The following is a 19,129-nucleotide window of genomic DNA, read 5'->3' on the forward strand; positions in this document are numbered from 1 at the left end:
GAATTTGGGCAGACTCTGTGTATGCAAAAACATGTATGAATATGGTACACTTAAAAACTAATCCTTACATCAAGTGTGTGGGACATTAAAAAGGGAAAAAAAACAGTCATCCTTTATTTTTTAAGCCCAAGTTATATCAACCTAGCACCTTTTTTTGGTTTATTATTTTAACACGTTTCTAAAATTCTGCAGTGATTACATTAGAACATAAGACTGCTTTATTTTCCAAATCAGGGTTCCGCTGTCTCCTTTCCTGCTTGTGCCCATCTGCCATCCTGGAGGGGGTTTTCCCAGAATACCTTCGAGCGAGGCGAGTCCTCTGTGCCTCTCTGCTCTGGTTTGTGGGCTGAGGATATTTGAGAGTTTTCTTAAAGCTCATGAAAGGATTTTGTTTTGTTCACTGCCTCATTTGCAACACTGAAAAGAACGCCTGGCACACAGAAAGCGTTCAGTAAGTATTTGTTGAATAAATGAATTCTTTTCTTCACTCAGCTTCAATGAGACAGACACCACCAGACAAAAGGAAAGATATCAATGGTGTCAAATATTTAGAAATAGCTGCCATTTCTAGTACTGGTTCAAAATAGGCATTCTAACCTTAGCAACATTCTTAGAATTATTGTGAATTTCACAGAAGACAAATAATGCTATAGAATACTGTGCTGAATAATTTTAACTACCCACAAATATTTATTTTAAATAATTTGGGATTACATGGCCCTGGTGTCTATCTTAGGGTGAAAATCTCCTTAGGCAAACACCACGCTAGACAGTAATGAAAAAAAGAAAAAAATAAAAACACAAAACAGCTATCATCAGGGTCAAATGAGCCCCAGTCGTAAGATGCCCAGAGATACAGCAGGAAAAGAGAAAATCTTTTGCACTAAAAAATGCAACTGCTATTTTTACTTTCAAGAATAAAATTGTACTTGAAATTAAACTCAAAGTACTCTAGGCAGTGAACTGAGTTGCACAGCTTCAACCACAGAAAGCAAAACCTCTTCCTCCTCAGTGGGCGTAGAATGGGTATAACTACTGCGGCTCTTTAATTTTGGTTTAGATAACTATAAAAACAGAATAACTTTGCTAGTAATAATTTTAGTACTGTTGCTAAAAGGTGCATGGCTGACTGATATTTCTTTGAATATTTTCTGTTTTCTTAAGGCATTGTGGAGACAGTTAATTGAATACTCTCTTTTGGCAGTAATGCAAGGAGGTTAGGAAGTTGTGGGGTTACCTCTGTTTCTCTGGCTGTCATTTAAAATGGCAATCCAAGACTGAGAAAATGTCCATTCACCTGAAAGAGCTTGAAATTTAAGATTCCTGCCGGGCACAGTGGCTCACGCCTATAATCCCAGCAATTTGGGAGGCCAAGGCGGGTCAAGAGATCGAGACCACCCTGGCCAACATGGTGAAACCCCGTCTCTACTAAAAGTACAAAAAATTAGCCGGCCATGGTGGTGTGTGCATGTATTCCCAGCTACTCGGGAGGCTGAGGCAGGAGAATTGCTTGAAACCAGAAAACGGAAGTTGCAGTAAACCGGGATCGCGCTACTGTACTCCAGCCTGGCGACAGACTGAGACTCTGTCTCAAAAAAAAAAAAAAGACTCTTCTGAGGATAAACTAAAAATTCTCAGAGTTAAGGCATTTATGAAATGTCTTAATCAGAGAAGGGAAGATAGCAGCAAAGCTGCAGGATAACTGATAAGACAGCCAACCTTCAGCTGATGCAAGTTAGACACATGATGTCGCAGCAGGAAGCACCAAACCTACTGTTTCCACATGTAGCACAGCAAATCCCACCTTGGTCCTTGCAGCAGTCAATACTCCCAGTATCTGGCAGATCCTTTCCAAAAAGAGTGTTAGGGCCAGAGGAGGACCGCTCTAAGGGAAGAAAAAGACAGAGGTTAAATAAGAATGAGGCTTTGTTGCTATGTTTTGCTAGTCTTCTGAGGGTAGAGGTGAAATGAAGAGCCCTCTAATGCTGCCCTCCTAGATCTCTCTGATACTGGCCCTCCAGGTGAGTTACCAGGAAAACATTGCCTCTAACAGGTACTGGCATTTCAGGACAAGATGAGCAACTCAGCCCTTCATTCCAATAACATTTACTTAACACCTGCCAGCCCCTGTTTAAAGTTGGAGCAGGGCAGGCAGGCAGATTCCCTTCCCTCCTATGTTCACATTCTAACACAGGAACACACAGATAAACAAGAAGACCAGTCAATGCCACTCAGAAAAGTCAGACAGTCAGGGGAAGGCTGGTGTGGCTGATGTAGAACAAGTGGTCAGGGAAGGCTTTCTGAGGGGATACTTAAGTTAAGACTTAATAAGGTCTAGGAAGTGGGGGCCAGCTACAAAACAAGAGTAAGCGAGGCAGAGGGGAGCAGCTGGCCCAAAAGCCCAGAGGCAGGAATGAGCCAGGAAGGTTTAAAAACAATGGAAAGGCAAGCACTACCAGAGTATTGTGAACTGGGCATAGAGAAGGGAACAGGAGGGCAGAGGGCTTTATAGGATAGCAGAAGAACCACATACATACAGGGTTGATGTGCGCAGAAACTTAGGTTGATATGCTGTGCATAATCTGTCACCTTGTACTAAATGGAGGAACATTTGCTTTGAAACCCATACAGTTGTTGCAGTTTTTTAATGACTTGAAATTTGCCTTGTAGGTGGATGCAAAAATATATGCCACTGGCCAGAGGTCTATAGTTCAGAGAACCACAATATGAATATCCAAAAAGTACAGCCTGAGACTACCCAACAGTGCATACATGTATTTCTTTTAACTCCCTAAGAAATTTCATTAAAGTCTATGTTTAACAATTGCAGGATGTACACTCATCTGCAACCAGAAATTGATTTTTTAGGTGAGATCCCATCTTCATCAAAAATACTCAACTCTTGGAAGAAACTCAAGAACAAATGTGTCACTCTTAGGTATATACCCAAGAAAAATGAAACCACCAGTCCAAGCAAAAACTGCACACAAACATTCATAACAGCATTATTCATAATGGCCTCCAAGTGGAAACAACCCAAGTGTCCATCAACCATTAAATGGATAAACAAAATGTGGCAAGCACCTATAATATTATTGGGCAACAGAAAGGAATAAAGTAGTGATACACACTGCAGCATGAATGAATCCTGACAACACTATTCTAAGTGAAAGAAGCCAGTCACAAAGACCACATGTTATATAATCCCATTTATATGAAATGTGCAGAATAGGCAAATCCATAAAGACAGAAAGATCTGTGGTTGCCAAGGGCTGGGGGAAGAAGAGAAAAGTCAATGCTAATGGGTATAGGGTTTCTTCTGAAGTGCAGTAAATATTCTAGAATTAAGGAGTGAGTGGGCATGGTTGCACAACTCTGTGAATATACTAAAAACTACTGATTTGTGTACTTTAAAAAGACCAGTTTCATGGTATGTGAATTATATCTCAGTAAAACTGTTATAAAAGAACAAAAGAATATCTGAAATGCTGTGAAGAGATGAAATAAACTTCAACTGGCCCAAAATGCTATACTCCAGTCTGCATTTCTAGACCCCATTAAAAAGGAGAAGCAGTTTAGTTTTATGCTTCGATACTGTACACTACACTCCCTGTGGGACACATTTACCCCTCCGGAAAGACCACCTGGTCCTTGGAGTTTGTTTGTCTCGTTTCGCTTGGAACGCTTCTCCAGTTATTACCCTCTCTTGACTCCACCTACCAAACCTACTCCATTCACGCAAATAAAATCAAAGCAGTTGTTGCTTTTGCACTCTCACTGAAGTCTGTGGACAATTACAATCATTTAGAGCATGTTATTAATGATATTTCTAATATTGTCAGCTTACAGAATTTATTCAGTTACATGGCCAAACCTGGCGCTTTTCATCTAGTCAAGCTGAAAATGCGTGCCCTTGTCAAAAAGGAGAATGGGCAAAAGGGTAGATACAGGAATGCAAAACAAATTCAAGCTTACTACTCCAAAGTCTCTTCCTGTATACATCTTAACATGGTGTTGCATTAAGACTACATTCACTTTAAATAGTATTTTTGAAGTTCATGATTTATTTTAATGTATATGTAGAATGTATAATTTCACAAAGAAATAAAGTAAATTATATGACAGCAACAACTGCAAAATACTACTGTGAGATGATTAATGTAGAATCAGAGACCCAGGTAAACATAGAGAAGGGTTCTTGATCACAAGATGGAGTGGAAGAAGGAGAGCTATCTCCTGGGACTGAATATTGCTCTACCTGCTCCCGGTAGCAAATCACCGCAGAGGCAGCAAAGCTTTTATGAACAAGGATTCTGAAGCCCAATCCACACTTTGCATGACTCCACGATTAAGTATTGTGGCTCCAGGCACAATACTTAATTTCCCTGTGTTTTAGTTCCCTCATCTATAAATAGGGACAATAACAGTACTAATTTAACAAGGCTCTTAAAACAATCTAAGGTTATATAAAAACAAATAAGAGAGCTAAAGGGAGAGGCAGATTGCAACACAATAATAGTAGAGGACTTCAACACTCCACTTTTGGTAACGGACAGATCATCCAGGTAGAAAGTCAATAAAAAACATTGGGATTAAAGTATACTCTAGACCAAATGACCTGACAGACATTTGCAGTACACTTCACCCAACAGCTGTAGAATACACATTCCTCGCCGGGCTCAGTGGCTCACGCCTGTAATCCCAGCACTTTGGGAGGCCAAGGCGGGTGGATCACGAGGTCAAGAGATCAAGACCATCCTGGTCAAAATGGTGAAACCCCATCTCTACTAAAAATACAAAAAATTAGCTGGGCACAGTGGCACATGCCTGTAATCCCAGCTACTCAGGAGGCTGAGGCAGGAGAATTGCCTGAACCCAGGAGGTGGAGGTTGCAGTGAGCTGAGATCATGCCATTGCACTCCAGCCTGGGTAACAAGAGTGAAACTCAGTCTCAAAAAAAAAAAAAAAAAAAGAATACACATTCCTCTCAGCAGCACATGGAACATTCTCCAGAATAGAACATACCTAATAGAACATATCTTAGGCCGCAAAACAAGTCTCCACAAATTCAAAAAAGTCACTATCATATCCAAGTGTCTTTTCTGGCGCCAATGGAATAAAACTAAAAATCAATAACAAGAACTTTGGAAACTGCCCAAATGCATGGAAATTAAACAACATCCTCCTGAACAATGAGTGAAATAATGAAGAAGAAAATTTAAACATTTCTTGAAATAAATGAAAATGGAAACGTAACATACCAGAATCTAACAGATAAGGCAAAGGCAGTACTGAGGGAATACTGAGGGCACCATATGCCTACATCAAAAACATAGAGAGAATCCAAATAAATAAACTAATGATGCACCTCAATGAACTAGAAAAGAACAAACCCAAAATTAGTATAAGGAAGGAAAGAATAAAGCAGAAATAAATGGAGAAAAAAGAATCCAAGGAGCTAATACTAATAAAAGAGATCAGAAACAGCACCTAGTAAACAGTACGCATTATATGTATGTATTTGTTAAATGACTAAAATAGAGCGTACTAGTTAAGTCTTGCAAAATGAATAAAACTATGCTACATATTTGGCTCTCAACTCCTTTGTAGCTAGAGGGGAAAAATAATTTCCAAACTCAGAGAGAGAAAGAAAATGTGTGTATCTCCATATGTTAGGAGGAAGGGGAGTGGGAACCATATTTTGTTCTCCAGGAGGGAAAAGAAAGCATTTCACACTTAGCTTCAACACATTCACTGCAGGCCTGTACACAAGAGGTAACAAGCAATAGTGCAGACCAGAGAAGACCACCATATGCTGTCATTTGATAGTTTTTTTACCATGTCTCTCAATAAATCCCAAGGCATAACTCTCTAGAATTTCTTTAAGAGGAAGACAAGGCAATGTGATACAAATATACAACTCTGATGGTCGGCTCACAACTGCACCAGAAATCTCCAGTCCATCTTTTACTTTCATTTCCCTCTGTCATGCTTCTGATAACCAGAGCTGAGGAGGAGACAGTTCCAGATTTCTGAAACAAATTCTCTAACATTAGGAGATGGCCAAAATATCGCCACATAAAAACACTGAGTAACCTGATGCATTGAAAAGCAACTCCCCCAGAAGCATCTGTTTTTAAGTTTAATGGACGTTAGAGTCATTGTCTGGCAAAAGAACAGCCATAATCATCTCAGGGGATTAAACAACTTGGAAGAATATTCCTATTAGTCATAGTCATCTCGGGCTCTACGTAACAGTACAACACGGAACTTTTCCAAATTACAAAAGCTATTATGCTTAAGCTACATTTTATTGTAAATTGGAAAGTAGATAAATTTTCTTTAAAAGACTAGTTATATGGTCCAAACCTTAGCTAGAAGAGGACCTGTGTTACTTCATATAGTCCCATATTGTACATGGAAGACATGATAAAGTTGAATTTCCACGGCTATTACACAGTCCCATGAATAAGCTGATGTCCCAGTGATTTATCAACCTTTTTCATTCCATTTGACAAAGTACATTGTTCTTAAGGCTAATTATTTAATAATGTTTTCCTCAGATAAAATAGTACTAATGTTTTACTGGTTAATCAACTATAGTAATGTATTTTCACTTTAATACCTGTGGAGTATTGCTAAAAAGAGTAGAAATAGATTAATTCCCTTGCAGTTCATGGACACTAAATGTAGCATTCTGCAAGGGAGGAGAGCAAGAGATGGCATTTATAACTAACCCCTGTGTGTTCTCAGAGAAGCCTTTCTTGACCCTCCCAGACCACACTTGGTTTCCTTTCCCTTGCTCCACATTACTCTATACGTTTTCTCCGACATCACAGCTTGCTAACTGTAACTTTGGTCAATTATTTGTCAAGATTTACTCATCTGTTTCCGGTCAGACTGCAAGCTCTGTGAGGGAAGGGATCAGATGTGTCAGATTCTTTGCTTTCTGGCACAGAATTGAGGGTTATAAATATTTGGTCACTGACTAACTCCCACTTTATAAGACAAGATGTATCCCTAAAGAGTCACATGTCAGTTCCCCTCAAGATAAGGAAGTCACTGAAGTAATCTTATAAGGGGCGGAGTAGGCCTCACTAATATCATTTAATATTATGAAACAGTGACCCACAAGTTTGAACTCTGAAAATTACCGAAGCAGAGTCCATGGACATAGCTTTGACCAATGTGACTGTGAGGGGGAGGGATAAAAGGAGTGGGGAGGAATGACCCACTAATTTAGATGGGTGCTTTCAGAATGAAAGTTTATTATAAGAACTCAAATAGTGTTTTCTAATTATAGACTGTTAAATTTAAAATATATTGAAAGGCCACTCTGTACTTCTCTCTGCCCAACACAGACCAAATTAAAATATCCAAGAAACAGGACTTTTTCTTTAAGCCCAGAAAGGCTGACACACCTATTAAAAAGTTCTGTCTCATAATCTCTGCTTTCTACAGTTTCTGTTAGGTCTTCCATGGCGTAGACAATTGTCAATCTTTTCTTTCATGACACAAAGTTGTTATATCCAAACACTTAACCCCCTAAAGTCAAAGTCATGAGCAATGACAAGAAGGTCATATAGTATCATAACAGTGATACTATTACTTTGTTTAAATAATTTTAAACAAAAGCTTTCAAACCTTCTGCAATAAAAGAAAATAAACTCTTATACCTTAACATTTAAAGTGAGAAAGTGTTTAACCTTACTAGTGAGCAAAGAAACTCAAAGAAGTGAGATACCTTTTTTCCACATATTAAATTGGCTCTTTAAATTCCAACATAAAATTATTAAGCTGCTCTTTAGAGCTACTGTAAATATATTTCTTATACTCTATAAACATCCTAAGAATGTGAACAAAGATTTAGCTCTGATCACATTAACCATGACATTGCCAATAACAGTTTAAGAAAAAAAAAGGAAACAAGTGTCCAAGAATAAAGAACTGTTAAAAAAATAACATGGTGGGTACATACAATGAAATAATGAAATGCTCCTATCACATTTAGTGGGGAATGATGACAAAAGGTGCATTATATGTCTACGGGCACAAAATAATATGTGTATGATCCTATTCCTCCTGTTTTACAAGCTGCATGTATAAATATAAATGTGACTAGAAAGACAATGCAAAATGTTAACAGATAATAGATTTATAGATACATTTTTATTTTGCTTATCCAGGCAAAACATTTCCTAAAATAACATGAGTCACTATTAGAATGTTAAAGAGAAAAAATGACACAAAAACTCCCAAAACACATTTCCAAATAGCTACCATAGTCCCATTCTCTTTACAAAAATTATTATGACAAGCACATTGTCTGTTTCAAATCACTATGCTCTAAGGATAAAATGGTACACCTCATTTTTCATTTTGGTCAGACTGTGTGTGGGGCAAGCAAAAAAAAGACATTTAGTCTGGAACCTTAAAAGTCTTCCTTTTAGCAAGATGCCATTTGTGGTGATGTACCACCTAGTAGCAAAGAGGCCAGCCTCTCAAGTTAAATCTAGCCTAATTACATAGTTGATAAAAATAAAGGAAAATGTACATATTTACTCATGCTCAAATAAAATCCTGTCTTTGAAATAGAAATGAAACTAAAAGTAAAAATAAAACAAGAAACTTAACTCATAAAAGTGAATTAAGAGAGAAGCAAATTTGGGAGGAGGTTATTATAGAGAAGCTGCCCTCTGATCAGGGACAGAGGACATTTGCCTGGGGGGCAGGGCAGAGTAACTCACCAGGATATACAGATGTGTTACTATCAAAACTGTAGGATCCTGCAGAATATACACCTGAGTAGGTTAACAGAATGTGCAGAATGTCTATACCTAAGTAATTCTGCCAGAGCCAAGTTTGTGTTAACTATCCAGGTTAGGCAGTGCCCTTCAGCTTTCTAGCCATCTAAGTCTCTTGTTGGCTGGATGGTAATTACTTGGATTACTTGGTTGGCAATCCACGTCCTCTAGTTTTTATTTTCCTCTCTCCTAATCTTTTGTTGTCCTTGTTCTTAAGATTTCTAAGAGGTGCTTACTCTAGTCTCCTCCGTAGTTATCAGGAGGAGTTTGCTTCTCTTGTGAGAAACTTGTTTGAGAGATGAATGATTTGTACTTTTCATAACTCTTAGAAAGACTTCCACCAGGTGTACCATGAACACTGCACATACCGTAGACGTCCATACCCTGCAGGCTTCCAACATTCCTTCCAAGCAATCAGAAAGCAAGTTACATATTACCATATTTATGTAAACCCCAGTTTCACAAAGCAAAGTCTTTAAGGTCTTCTTTTAAGTCTTGGAGGGAGGGTGCCATGTAGAGAGAACAAAATGGAAGTCAAGAAACTAAATATTCAGGATTCCAAGAAGTTATTTGGTGTCCATATAGAAGAGATTACTAAAGTGCCAGGAATCACTGGAGAAAGAGAAAAGAAAGTAAATGAGGGGTACACCAGTAGAAGGTTTTGCAACTGAATCTTGAGCAACATAAAGGAAGATAAAGCAAAGCCCCCCAAAGCTGGGAAAATGATCACATTAGGGGTGTGCATCAAGGTGGAAATCAGAGGACCTGCCAGCGAAACCTCAGAAACCACCCAAGCTCTAATGGGCTGTCACAAAATGGGATGGTGATGCTGACCATGTAAATAGGTCAGTCATACGTTTTTACCTCAAACTTGTAAGGCATGCAAGGTCAGAGCCTACACTTCAGGCACTATAGGAAGGGAAAATGAAAGGAAAAAATGTTACTAATGTCATTTTCAGTGACTACATCACTTTTCCTGAGCTACATACCTTGGATGCCCCCTTGATCTCAGAATATGGCATCTTCAAGAGAAGGATGAGGTTTAGCACACAGAAAGAGAACCTCTGAGGTTTTCCCTAACCTCCATAAAGAATCTAAAGCTTGCTATAGAAAAAACTAAAGTATAATTCTTATCTTTCCAAAAAAACTTAGAAATAGTAAACAATACCAGTTTTCCATCACATTTCTAAACAAACAAAATATATTAAGGGAAACATTAGCACACTGTGTTAGTCCATTCTTGCACTGCTATAAAGAAATACCTGAGATTGGGTAATTTATAAAGAAAAGAGGCTTAATTGCAATTCTGCAGACTTTATAGGAAGCATTATGCTGGCATCCGCTTGGCTTCTGGGAAGACCTTAGGAAACTTAAAATCATGGCAGAAGGTAAAGGAAGAGCAAGTACATCACATGGCCATTGCAGGAGCAAGAGACAGTGAGAGGGGAGATGCCATACACTTTTAAATGACCAGATCTTCTGAGAACTCACTATTGTGAGAACAGTACCAAGAGGATGGTACTAAACCATTCATGAGAAATCTACCACCATGATCTAATCACCTCCCTGCAGGCCCCACATCCAACACTGGGGATTATAATTCAACATGAGATTTGGCTGGGGACACATGTCCAAACTATATCACACGTGTATTCTTCCCAGTGGGGATACAAACACTCAGTTTCCACTTTGTTTTTCATGCATGTTGGTTACATTATAATAATGTAGTAATAATAAAATAATATAATTTGTGTAATTGAGAGCAGTTAGAAATATGATGAAAACATGGAGCCATGGAGCTTTCTGTGGAAAAGACCATGGGCAAAAAAATATGTATTACAATTAGGAAATCTGGTTTTAATCTGGATTATGACATTGTGATCTTTAAAAAGTCACTTTGATTCTATGGACCACAGTGAACTCAACCAAAATTTGCAGTTCATCTGTACCCCCAGAACCCAAAAATCTCCTAGTACATAGTAGGTATTATTAAGTATTTGCTGAAGGAGAAAAACAAAGACACTGACTTAAGAGTCTCCCAAATCTGTTCTTTCTAATGCTAGACTGTTCAATACAACAGCTACAAGGTACATGGGGCTACTTAAGTTCGAATTTAAATTAATTAAAATGTAAAATTCAGTTCCTCAGTCACACTGGCCACATTTCAAGTACTCATGTAGCCACATGTAGCTTGTGGATACTATACTCGACAGTCCAAAATTATGGAACATTTCATCATTTTAGTCAGTTTTGCTGGACAGGAGTGCTCTCGGACATGACTGAGGAAAAAGACAATGCATTGTACCTTCCTGTAGACATGGCTCTCTGTTCTATGAAACTTCATGAAAGGCTTACAGAGGGAACACAAGGAACCCCAGCAGAAATTAAGCATTCCCTTAGAGAACCAGTCTGTTTCTGGCATGTTGAAAGCACTGCTTCTCAGGATAGTATTTTCAACTAATTGTGCTGAACAATTGAACTTCCAAAAGCAAAAAAAAAAAAAAAAAAAAAAAATCTAGACTAATTTATAAGACAATGTAGGAGAAAATCTAAGTGACCTCAGGTTTGACAATAGGTCGTTAGATGTAACACCAAAAGCACCAAAGAAAAAAATTGATAAGTTGGACTCCATTACAATTAAAAACTTCTACTCTAAGAAAAACACTGTTAAGAAAATAAAGACAAGTCATAGACTAGGAGAAAGTATTTGCAAAATACATATCTGATAACAGATATATCCAAAATATAAATAGAGCTCCTAAAACACAAAACAAAAATAACCTAATTAAAAGGTAGGCAAAATATCTGAACAGGTGCCTCATCTAACACATACAGATGGCAAAAAAAAAAAAAAAAAAAAAAAAACGTGAAAAGCTGCTCAATATCATATGTAATTAGGGAGGTGCAATTTAAAAACAATAATGAGATACAACTATACACACACCTACAATCCATACTAACACTACCAAATGCTGGTGAGGATGTGGAGCAACAGGAACTCTCATCCATTGCTGGTGGGAATGCAAAATAATCCACCCACTCTGGAAGACAGTAAGGCAGTTTCTTATGAAACTAAACAGTCTTATGTGACAAGGCAATGGTACTCCTTGGTATTTACTCAAATGAACTGAAAACTTTTGTCCCCACAAAAACCTGCACATAAATGTTTATAGCTACTTTATTCATAATTGCCTGAAACTGGAGACAACCAAGAGGTCCTGCAATAGGTAAATGAGTAAACAAACTATGGTACGTCATGCAGTACAGTTTTATTATTCAGTGCTTAAAAGAAATGAGCTGTTTCAAACTACAAAGACATAAAGAAACATTAAACGCAAATTTCTAAATGAAAGAAGCCAATCTGAAAAGGCTAGATGCTGTTATGATTCCAACTACATGAAATTCTGGAAAATGTAAAACTATGGAGACAGTAAAGAGATCAGTGGTTGCCAGAGGCTGAGGGTTGGGGAGGAGCGAATAGGCAGAGGACAGATTTTTCAGGGCAGTGAAAACACTCTATATAGTATTACAATGAGAGCTACATGTCATTACATATTTTTCAAAACTCATAGATTGTACAATATAAAAAGTGAACTCTAAACTACTGACTTTGGTTAATAACATATCACAGTGGCTCATTAACTGTACAAAGTGTACTACATTAATGTGGGAAAGTGAGGGGTAGGGATATAGCTCATGGGAACTTTGTACTTTCTGCTTATTTTTTCTGTAAATCTGTAACTGCTCTTTTAAAAACGCCTAAGAATTTACCAAAAAAAAAGTCCTTCTCAGAATTAGCTATAAACTCTTAGTAATATCTAAGACAGCAATAATCTGTTTTCAAAAAGTAAAACAAGACATACTCAAGTGTGTGATTTAAGCCACAGAGCAACACCCAAACATTAATGAAAAACAGCTTTCCCCACCCCTAGTTAGGTGGGGAAAGCTTTAAGAATATTGACAATCTGCTCAAATACAATCACTGATCTAAATTTGCCTTATAATTCGAAAGCACTTAAGCCTTCTAAAAGTAAAGAGCATTCTAAACGCAGCTTAATGTTGATGAAACAACATTTGTGGTCAGGGCAGCATTCCATTTTGTGGCATAACCTTTAGATATAACTCCATCGCTGCCTCCTATAGCTTTCCTATTCAACATACATAGCCACGAAGGTGAAGCTTTATATAACAAATGGCAGGGTACACCTTATCCCTCATTCAGTGTACAACACAAGCACATGTAGGAAAGCTTAACACAAGGCCTTAACGTGCATCTACAAAATTGTATCGTGATGAAACAATGCCTAAGACTTGCTTTACTGCCAAAATGACATCTTTTGGACATCCCTTAAGAACATACTTGTAGCTCAAGATTCACTTTAATAGTGCCCCTAATTAGACAGTTTCCTAGCTGCTTGTCTCAAGAAACCATACTACAAACCACATTTCTGTTTTTTAAAACCTTTCCTCAAGGAGAGATAGTTATCCTATACTTTCTTTGGCTTGTGAGTTCCCATTAGGTTCGCAATAGTAAAGCACCCTCGGGAACCAGTTGATTATGTTGAGAATGTTGGGGTACAAACCATATACAAAAGAGGAAGGTGCAGAACACACCTCACAAGGCTTCTCAGCAACCCTGTTTTCACCAAATGGCTACACACTCCTTTTCCTCCCTTTCAGATCACAGGCTCCTTTACTACTCCTGCAACATATGATAATCACTCTTTTCCCGAGTGTTTCCTGCTTCCAGTACCAAATCCAGACTGTTCTCCTCAGGGCCTCAGAGAAGGCCTCAGGGCTAATCCAGACCTCAAATTTGCTTGCAGGATGCTACAACATCACCCTCCCTATCCTGTGGCCAAAAAGTCTCCATCTCTAGGGAGTTCTATAACTGGCTGCTCCCTGGCCGGGGGCATTCAGCCCAGCCTCTTATCTCATTTTTCCTGATTAGTTCCCTTTCCTGGCTCAGCAAAACTGATCTTGCATGTACGGGCTCTGGCTTGCCCCTGACTTGAGGGGGACAGGAAAGAAAGGCTACACCAATTAGCACCTGAAAGGAACTTAATCTGCATTTGACTATAAACCTGGTTAAATCCCATTTAAACATGAACTCTCTGAAGAGATGGGCTGTCATTTCATTGGTACATTTGAGAATCTAAAATTAAGTCTTAATGAGAGTAGAGACTTTTTTTTGAGATAGGATCTCATTCTGTTGCTCAGGCTGGAGAACAGTGGCACAATCACGGCTCCCTGCGGCCTCGACCTCCTGAGCTCAGGTGATCCTCCCAACTCAGACTCTCCAGTAGAGTAGCTGGGACCACAGGTGTGCGCCTCTATGCCTGGCTAATTTTATTTTTATTTTTGTAGAGATGATCTTTCCTTAAGTCACCCAGGCTGGCCTCAAATTCCTAGGCTCATGTGATCCTTCAGCCTCAGCCTCCCAAAGTGCTGGGATTACAGGTATGAGCCACCATGTCCATCTGACACTTTATTTTTTTAACACCCCTAGCCACTTTAGTTACATGCCCACCCAACCTGGCCAAATGCAAGATGATTTTAAAAAGAGGTATTTTAATCACGTCTTAAAACTATCTACTCATCAACTAGGAACATATAGTTAACATGAAGCATAACTACAAATAAGATTCTACCATAAGACAGAAAACTGACTGCAGAAATAACAGGCCGGTTCCCCAAAATAATTTTCTGCCATTTTCAAAATTCCATGCAAGTTTTATACTTTATTTTAAATAAAAACATCTCAATTTCAAACAACCTTTTGGTGGTTTCTGTGAATTACATCTAAAATTCAATGGGCTCTGCCTTGCTCCAGACTTGAGACAGGAAAGAAGACATCCAAGCCTTAATGGAACCTAGCTGGTCACTCTGAATGCCCTTCATAACATAGCACTCTGTTGCACAATAAATTAACTCTTCAGTCCTAACCCAAAGGATGTGACATCTTTGAGCCTTTTCAAGTGAAAGCACCCAGAGGATGGAGGTTGACCTGAGAACTCGGCCTCAGAGCTCCTCCTCCAATCTCTGTTGCCATGACACTCAGCTTATTTGGCTTCACTTTGTTGACAAGCATGTCCATGGCAATTCACAGCTGACACCACATATCTTCCACTACTTCTGTTCCCAAACACCAAATTAAGAAACTATTAGGAACATCTGTGCTTTATAAACAAACATTTAATAATTTGTTAAATTTGAGATATGTTTAAAGTCTCAATCTAAATTATCTTTAGAATAGAATCAACTCTCATATAAATCAGTAAATATGTTTTTGAGGACAAATTATTCAAATTAAGCATTTTGTCAATATTTCTTCAAGTTGAAGAGATCAAAGGATTCTCAGAATGCCAGAACAGCTAATTACTTGTAGAAAAAAGGAGGAAGGTTTCATTAAAAAAAAAAAAAAAAAAAAAAAGTGAGTCCGTAGTCAACCCTAAGATTGTTTCACAAATAACATTTTAGTAGCAGATTCAAGTACACCATTTAAATCCAAACTTACGGCCTTGTTTTCTTTAGTGATGATGGCAAAGTAGGGCAGGGGCTCAACTGCTTGTGCAAATGGGGCAAACAGAACAGAAATAAAATATAGCGACTAATACCATATATTGCCTTTCTTTTGCCTTTCCTACTAAACCATTAGAAAGAACTTTTATAAATTACATTTTTTCTGGATGTTCCCGCCCCTTGCATACCTAACTAAAGGCAATTTGCTCGTTAAGAAGGAAAACAAAAAGATTAAAAGGAGGAAAATCAGCTTGGATTATACCACAGGATAAAGAGTTGAAAAATAAATTAAGATCTATCCGGCACTACTGGCTGATGAAACAATAAAAGGATATAACACCTTTAAAATGTTGAAATCTGTTTCATAGAATGAGCCTATCTCAAAAATTCTTTGAGGCACACATGGGAATTATGAAACATGTCATTAAGCCATGTATACCTTACTCTAGTTTCCATGACTGTCTACCAGACAACTAGAATGTGTTTGATCTAAATGTCTCTTTCACACACATCTTGACATAGTTTAGATGTTCATCCCTGCCAAATCTCATGTGGAAATGTAATCCCCACTGTTGGAGATGAGACCTGGTAGATCCCTCATGAATTGGTTTAGTACCATCCCCTTGGAGATAAACAAGTTCTCACTTTGAGTTCACGTGAGATCTGGTTATTTAAAAGTGTGTGACATCTCGCCCCTCTCTCTTGTTTCCACTCTAGTCATGTGAGCTTCCCTTCACTTTGTGCCATGATTATAAGCTGCCTGAGGCCCTCACCAGCAGAAAATGTTGGCATTACACTTCTTGTACTGTCTACAGAGCAGTGAGCCAATTAAAACCTTTTTTTTTTTGAGACAGAGTCTTGCTCTGTTGCCTAGCCTGGAATGCAGTGGCACGATCTTGGCTCACCGCAGCCTCCATCTGCTGGGTTCAAGTGATTCTCTTGTCTCAGCCTTCTGAGTAGCTGGGATTACAGGCACGCACCAACACACCCAGCTAATTTTTATATTTTTAATAGAGATGGGGTTTCACCATGTTGGCCAGGATGGTCTTGATCTCCTGACATCATGATCCACCTGCCTTGGCCTCCCAAAGCGCTGGGATTCCAGACATGAGACACTGCACCCAGCCTTAAAACCTCTTTTTGAAATAATTTAGCCAGCCTCAGGTATTTCTTTATAGCAATGCAAGAACAGCATCCTACACACCTTAACACACAGACAGATACAGAGGAAAAGATCCAGACTATAGCTTTCTTACCTATGCAACCTAATATGTATTACATGATTACCCTTAATAAGCCATCTAAGAACTTTCAAGCTCTACTTCCAACATCTTTATTTCACCTCTCCCAACGTCATGGAATATTTAAAAAAAAAATTTTAAAGGTCAGGCACAGTGGCTCATGCCTGTAAGTTCCAGATTTTTGAGAGGCCAAGGCAGGAGGATTGCTTGAGCCCAGGAGTTCAAGATCAGCCTGGGTAACAATGCTAGACCCTATCTCAGCAAAAACATTTAAGAGCTTAGCTGGGCATGATGGCTGGTACTGTAGTTCCAGTTAGGAGGCTGAGGTGGGATGATCATTTGAGCTGCAGTGAGCTGTGACTGTACCACTGTACTCCAGCCTAGGCAACATAGTGAGACCCTGTCTCTTAAAAAAAAAAAAAAAAAAAAAGCCCATAATACAACTATTCTGTACTCACAAAAAATAAAAATTGTTTAAAAAGTACCATGGTAAATAGCATTTATTATTACAGCTTTCCCAACTAGGGTTGGTCTCTACCTCAAGAGACTTGAAGATCTAAGGACAATTTCTGACTGCCTCAAAATGAGCCCTACTAACAGACCATGCATTCTCAACAAGGGCAAAGATTGGCACTTGAAAGGTATATTTAAAAAGCAAAACAAACAAACAAAAAAAGGTTTGTAATCTTCCAAAGGCATTAAAATGTCATGGGGGAAAAAGGATGGCTAGGAAAAAAAAGGTGTCTAAAAAGGTGTCTTCAGGGGTCAATAATGAAAAAGATGAACAAATCCTGCCAGAGGAACCCAGAAGGGCCTCATGTTTGCTAATAGTTGGTTCAATTAGCCTGAAAAATTACTTAACGACTCTCACCTTGATATACCAGCAACTTCATAGAGTTTTGGTTTGGTTTAATAACTACACATGGTCAGCACCTCCTCAACTTTAATATTCCTTCCCCAAAGGTGCCTTTTACTAATCACTCTCTAAAGTGGGTCTCTTATCTTATTTTCCCAGCACCCCTGTTCCTCTTCCATAACTTGTAATTATATGCCTCTTTTCTTGTTTTAACTGAGTATCTCCCACACTAGGTGGCAGCCTCCATGAGGGTAGAGACCACACATCTGTTTTGTTTACAACAGTACAATCAGCCTGGCACGAAATAGGTACTCGCTTGGTTCTCACCAAGCTCTTCCCTTCACCAACCCTGATTTTGCTGACATGTTGAAGAGTGCAACAGGACTTTTTTCTAGGATTAACCCTGAGAGATGGGCTCCAATACTAGTAATTCACTAACTCTTACTTTTACAACTACTTCAAGATCCCATCGGTCCCAGAGCATAACCTGTCCCAAAGTTTCTTTAGGATCTTTCATTAAATTATAAAAATTTTAGTATGATTTTCGGAGATTTCACAATATACTTGATATTTAAGAGGAAGTTGTTAGGAAAAGAATGTGAATATCTGAGTATCTTTTTTTTTTTTTTTTTTTTGAGGCAGAGTTTTACTCTTGTGGCCCAGGCTGGTGTGCAACGGCATGATCTTGGCTCACCACAACCTCTGCCCCCTGGGTTCAAGAGATTCTCCTGCCTCAGCCTCCCAAGTAGCTGGGATTACAGGCATGCGCCACCACACCCAGCTAATTTTGTGTTTTTAGTAGAGACAGGGTTTCTCCATGTTGGTCAGGCTGATCTTGAACTCCTGACCTCAGGTGATCTGCCTGCCTTAGCCTCCCAAAGTGTTGAGATTACAGGCATGATTCACTGCGCCCCGCCTGTGACTATCTTCTAAATGCAAGATTGTATATCAACAAGGAACATTTTACCCCTCACCATGTCCAAGTTTTAAAAGATTTTTCCCTTCCTCCTCACTCCACTGGCTGTTATTCTACCCTTGGGTCTATCAATAACTGAGCTGCTAATAGAGAGATGAGGCTATGAGCAATCTAGGGTATAAACCTATTCCACATCTATTGTGATCATGAGGTGAAAATGTACATGGAGGAAGGAATCAAAATTGAGATACAATCTTTTCAAATCACAACAGCTAATATTTGTACAATACTCACCACCCAAAAACAGCCCTTGCTCAGTTAGGAGGAGAGAAGTCAGGCATATTACAGTGCAGTGAATCTTAGTGAAAAGTTAATGTGAGGAAATCAGGGCTCTCTATCAAGAAAAGTTCTTTTGACTCACAACAATAACAAGAAAATATATATATTTCTGCAGTTTCAAGACATTGGGGCAAGACTTTATACTACAAGTTTAGTTGAAAAAAGTGAAACAATTACATATGTATGTACATATGTATATAAAAGTTACGTGGATTAAAATGAAAGATGTATGAAATCCTTCATTCCTACAGTTTTCTATTAAATGTAGTCTTTAGGGTGACCATATAATTTAACATCCAAACCTGGCCAGTTTTGAGAGTGAAAGACAGCTTTACTAATGAACAAGTGCACTAGGACAATAGGTGTACATTATGACTAGGGTGAACTAGGACACACAATCACCTTAATTATTACAGAATAAGGGCCATGGAAAGCTGCAAGAGTTCATGAA

General features: G+C 38.6%; 1 protein-coding gene across 3 annotated transcripts in view; it reads right to left on the reverse strand.

Annotated features, from left to right (window-relative positions):
- SGMS2 (sphingomyelin synthase 2) overlaps positions 1 to 19,129 on the reverse strand; it is an 89,216-nt gene that overhangs the window by 54,455 nt on the left and 15,632 nt on the right. For all 3 annotated transcript variants that reach the window (XM_002745508.6, XM_078366725.1, XM_017970368.4), the window contains exon 2: positions 1,805 to 1,885. The gene's annotated coding sequence lies outside the window, so the exon portion shown is untranslated. The remainder of the gene's footprint in view (positions 1 to 1,804; positions 1,886 to 19,129) is intronic.

Source organism: Callithrix jacchus, chromosome 3 (assembly GCF_049354715.1).
Source record: "Callithrix jacchus isolate 240 chromosome 3, calJac240_pri, whole genome shotgun sequence".
NCBI lineage: Eukaryota > Metazoa > Chordata > Mammalia > Primates > Cebidae > Callithrix > Callithrix jacchus.